Raw genomic sequence first — 5,580 nt, 5'->3', positions numbered from 1 at the left:
CCCCTCGGGAAACGAGGGTGTGTGTAGGGTGCTGGTGAGGTCCCAGAACCTTTCCTCCTGACTCATGGACTGAAACAGAGTTAGAAGGATGTCCCCGAGTGATAACCTCTGAGTCATCGCGTGGTAACAGGTACCACTGACTCAGCACCTGCCAGGCGGGTATTAAAGGAGCCAAAATTAATCACCCCATTTCTATTCCTTACAGAGTTAGAACCAAGGAATAAAAAATATTATAAACTGCTGGCTGGGAGCGGTGGCTCACGCCTGTAATCCCAGCACTTCGGGAGGCCGAGGTAGGCAGATCACTTGAGGTCAGGAGTTCGAGACAGCCTGGCCGCCATGGAGAAACCCCCTCTCTACCAAAAATTGAAAAATTAGCCGGGCGTGGTGGCAGGCGCCTGTAATTCCAGGAGGCTGAGGCACAAGAATGGCTTGAACCTGGGCAGCGGAGGTTGCAGTGACCTGAGGTCACACCACTGCACTCCTGCCTGGGCAACAGAGCGAGACTCTGTCTCAAAAAAAAAAAAAAAAACAAAACTACTTCTAATTAGTTCAATATTAATATTTTAACGAGTCGGGATGGTAACAGTATATCTTTGCCCATGCCGGCAAATTCTTGTTTTGTCAGCATTTTCCATAACTCTGGCCAAAGTGTCACCTGATGTGGCAACGTTTTGCAGTCTTGCTATTGTTTCTTGAGTCCTTTAATCTATAAGATGTATTTTTAAAAATATATAATATATAAATTTTGTTTCATTATAGCTCTTTAAAATGAGGTGGTTGATTTTGTGCAATCCAATATTCTGTTCCCACTGGATAGATGGGGAAGTTGAGTCAGTGGCCCACGGTGATACATTTGATTAGTGTGGGCCAAAGTCAAAGGCAGTCATGAAACCATCAGGCTGAGGCCGGGCACGGTGGCTCTCGCCTGTAAGCCCAGCACTTCGGGAGGCCAAGGTGGGAGGATCGCTTGAGCCCAGGAGTTCGAGGCCAGCCTGGGCAACGTAATGAGACCCTGTCTCTACAAAATAATTTTAAAATTAGGTGGACGTGGTGGCATACGCCTGTAGTCCCAGCTGCTGGAGTGATTAAGGTGGGAGGATTGCTTGAGCCTGGGAAGTCCAGGCTGCAGTGGCCGTGATGCAGTCACTGCACTCCAGCCTGGGTGACAGCGTGAGACCCTGTGTAAAAAAGCAAACAAAACAAAAGGCTGGGCATGGTGGCTCACACCTTTAATCCCAGCACTTTGGGAAGCCGAGGCAAGTGGATTACCTGAGGTTGGGAGTTCGAGACTAGCCTGGCCAACATGGTGAAACTCCGTCTCTACTGAAAATACAAAAATTAGCCAGGCGTGGTGGTGGGTGCCTGTAATCTCAGCTACTTGGGAAGCTGAGGCAGGAGAATCGCTTGAACCCGGGAGGCCAAGGTTGCAGTGAGCCAAGATCACGCCACTGCACTCCAGCCTGGGCAATAGAGGGAGACTCTGTCTCAAAAACAAAAAAGCATCAGGCTGTGAGGGAACAAGCCTAGGGGTCTGCCCTCTATAGCATTTCCATTACATCCCATTAACCTGCTTGTGGACTCCAGGACTAGGAGACCTAAGACAGCTCTGTCAGGGCATGATGTTGGGGGGATGTCCCAGGCAGGGAGCAGAGGACCCTGCCAGAGATGAGCCACATTCTCACCTCCAAGCTTTTGCATTTGTCATTCTTTCTGCCTAGAACACCCTTTCCTTCATGGTGACACAGCACTTCCCAGAAGAATGCTATTCATTCTTTAGGACTCCGTTCAAATACCTTTTGTTAGAAGGTGACCCTCTTCCAAGGCCCTGAGCCCCATCCTATCCTTTCATTAGGATTTATTTATTTTTTGAGACAGAGTCTCACTCTGTCGCCCAGGCTGGAGTGCAGTGGTGTGATCTCATTGCAGCCTCCACCTCCTGGGCTCAAGCGATGCCCCTGCCTCAGCCTCCCAAGTAGCTGGAACTACAGGCACCTGCCACCACACCCAGCTAATTTTTGTATTTTTAGTAGAGACTGGGTTTCACCATGTTGGCCAGGCTGGTCTGGAACTCCTGACCTCAGCGATTTGCCCACCTCGGCTTCCCAAAGTGTTGGGATTCCAGGCGTGAGCCACTGCACCCAGCCCAGTATTTTTGCTATTATTATTTTAGAGGCAGGGGCCTCACTCTATCACCCAGGCTGGAGTGCAGTGGGGCAATCATAGCTCACTGCAGCCTTGAATTCCTGGGCTCAACCAATCTTCCCACCTCAGCCTCCTGAGTAGCTGGGACTACAGGCGTACACCACTATGCCCAACTGATTTTTAAATTATTTTGTAGAGATGGGGGTCTCGCTATGTTGTCCAATCTGGTCTGGAACTCCTGGCCTCAGGTGATCCTCTTGTCTCTGCCTCCCAAAGTGCTGGGATTACAGGCGCCCGGCCCCATCCTACCTTTTTGGTCTAAGTTTAGGCAGCTCTTCAACCCCCCCCAGACTGAGTCAGCAGCACCCACTCTCCCCTTGGATCCTACAGGCCCCTGTCCTCCCCTATCCCAGCCCTGACCCATCTGCCTGTGCCTCCCCCGTCCTCTCAATGACTCATTCTGGGCTGTCACTATCTGGTGGCAGGTCTATCTGCCTCACTGGACTGTGAGGGAGAAGGGGGTCTGGGGCGTCTCAGTCACTTCCCCGTGCCAACACAGGGCCAGGCACAGAAGAGGCAGCCTCAGTGGTTCCCCTCTGCAAACCACTAGGAAGTGAAAGGGGCAGAAACGGCCTAGGACTGGGACAGAGAGGATTTGAACAACTGGAAGGATGAGGAACTGAGGTCAGAAGCACGCAGCAAATCTGGGACACAGTCAAGGCACCCCCACCCCGTCCCTGACTGATCTCTTCGTTCAACCACCCTTCCTTGCGCCCAGAGCAGCCTTTCTCAGAGCTGCCCCCACAACGGTCCCCGCGGATGCAGATGGAAGGGGGCCGTCCCGGGGAGGACCTCCCACAGGCTCCTCTTGGCCCATTTCCCATCTTCCCTCCCACGCCCAGGATGGAGACTCTGGCTCTCCATGGAGCTTTTCGCTCCAAAGAGGCCCTGGAACCCGGATCAACCGCCCACTCCCACTTCTCCAGGTTTCAGCCCGCTAAGAATAGACCAGGGACACCGCACTGGAAAGCCCCGCCCTACCCGGGAACCCCATCCCACACAAACGCCTATCGAGGTCATTTTGGGGGAACAGGAGGACGTCCCCCTGGTGCCGGTTCTGCACTCTTCTCTCCCGTTCTTTGGGAAGCTCCGCCCTCCGCTGCAGCCCCGCCCCTCGCGGCCGGCCCCTCTCCCGGAACCGCCCCCGGCCGCGCAGGCTATTTTGATGCATTCCACGGGTGACAGAGCCGGGCGCCCCCACCCCGTTTCCTGTTCGGTGTTTTTGGGTTTTTTTGTTTTGTTTTTTTTAAAGCTCCACCCCCAGGAGGCCACAGTTTCTCCGGGAGCCGCCCGCGCGGGACCGGGGACAGCCCTGGCCCCTCGCTGCACGGCGCTGGGACCGCCCCACGGAGCGCGGCGTCTCATGCTCCCTGGGGCCCGCTGCTTCCACTGCCCTGCGCAGGGTCACGCGCCACCCCGGGCTCCCTGGCTGTAACCGACCCCATCCACCCTCCAGGGGCGCTCGCCGACCTCCCGCACCTGTGGGGCCACGTGGTTGCCGGGAGCGCTCCCCTAGCGTGGTGGAGCAGCGCCCCCTCGTGGCCGTGCGCTCGCGGCGCCTGGGCTGCAGCCCGTCCAAGATTTTGCTAAGGCAGGAAAAGTGTTTAAGAAAAATTAAAATTGGGCTGGGCGCGGTGGCTCACGCCTGTAATCCCAGCATTTTGGGAGGCCGAAGCAGGTACATCACCTGAGGTCAGGGGTTCAAGACCAGCCTGGCCAAAATGGCGAAACCCCGTCTCGACTGAAAATGCAAACATTAGCCGGGCATGGTGGCGGGCGCCTGTAGTCCCAGCTACTCGGGAGGCTGAGGCAGGAGAATCGCTTGAACCCGGTAGGTGGAGGTTGTAGTGAGCCGAAATCGAGCCACTGCACTCCAGTGATAGAGGGAGACTCGGTCTCAAAAAAAAATAATAATAATTGCTGTCGCATTCATGAACATTATACTTCAGGCCCTGGCTCAGCCATTCACCCCTCTGGGAAGTCCTCCCTGACTGGTCGGGCGCCTCCTTTGGGCTCCTATGGTTCACTTATGCTCCTCAACTCGGCCTGTACCTCCCCGCCCTGGCCCGGATCCGTCTGCTTGTGCCTCTCCCATCTGGACCTCGACCCCTTTGCCCTCCGCCTGCATCTCCCCAGTCCCCGCCCCGACCCCTCTGCCTGTGCCCCCCATCCCAGCCCAACCTCTCTGCCCGCGCTTCCCCCATCCTGGCCTCCCACCCCTCTGCCTGTCCCCTCCCCACCATCCCGCCGTAATGGCTCTAGGCTGTCACTGTCTATAATGGGTCGGTCCCGGCCCTGCACAGAAAGCCTCATGAAGGCAGGGAAGAGAGCTGTCTTGATAACCACTGAGTCCTCAGTATTACCAAGGTAACATTTATTTCCTCCCTCAACACTGGTTTTGTTTTAACAGCTTTACTGAGGTATAATCTACGTGTCATGAAATTCACCTGTTATAAGTGATTTACTGATTTTGGGTGATTTTACAGTTCATCACAGCCAATTCAAGAACATTTCCATCACTCAAAAAAGATCCCTTCTGCCCATTTGCAGTCGCTCCCTATTCCCTGTCCCAGCCCCAGGCAACCACTGGTCTACTTTCTGTCCCATACATATTCTCTTCTTCATTTTACAAGCATTTTCTGAATACTTATTTTTATCAGCTATTGAGGGCTGAGGGTACACAATGAAACTCACAGGCCCTGCCTTCAGGGAACTCAGAGTCTGGTTATTGTAATAGCTGATGGGAAAATATGTCCACGCACTAATTTCTTCATTCATTCAAAAAACATTTATTGGCCAGGCACTGTGGCTTGTGCCTGTAATCCCAGCACTTTGGGAAGCTGACTGGGGAGGGTCACTTGAGGCCAGGAGTTCAAGACCAGCCTGGACAATATAGTGAGACCCCGCCCCTCCCCCCCCACCCCCCGATCTCTAAAAAAAAAAAAAAAAAAAATTAATTATCAAGGCGTGGTGGTGCACACCTATAGTCCCAGTAACAGGAAGCTGAGGTGGGAGGATTGCCTGGGCCCAGGAGGTCAAGGCTGCAGTGAGCCATGATTGTGCCACTGCACTCCAGCCTGGGTGACACAACAAGACCATCTCTACAGAAAAAAAAAAAAGAGAGAAAAAGAGGGGTCTTCAAAAATTCATGGAAAATGTGTATTATGAAAAAACTATGCATGGAGTTCAATTTTTTTTTGCACCAAAATAAATTCATACTAACTTATTATAACTTGTCTGAACAGGACCTAGTTTGAGACACTAAAATAAAACATCAGATTGAAAAGAGCCCCTATCAGAGCAACCTGAATTCTAAAATTGAAGCAAGAAAAAGCATCAAATTGATGGTGAAGCTTGGGTGGAAGAATGATGAAA

The sequence above is a fragment of the Pongo abelii genome, chromosome 20 (assembly GCF_028885655.2).
Source record: "Pongo abelii isolate AG06213 chromosome 20, NHGRI_mPonAbe1-v2.0_pri, whole genome shotgun sequence".
NCBI classification, from domain to species: domain Eukaryota; kingdom Metazoa; phylum Chordata; class Mammalia; order Primates; family Hominidae; genus Pongo; species Pongo abelii.
This window is presented reverse-complemented; position numbering follows the sequence as displayed.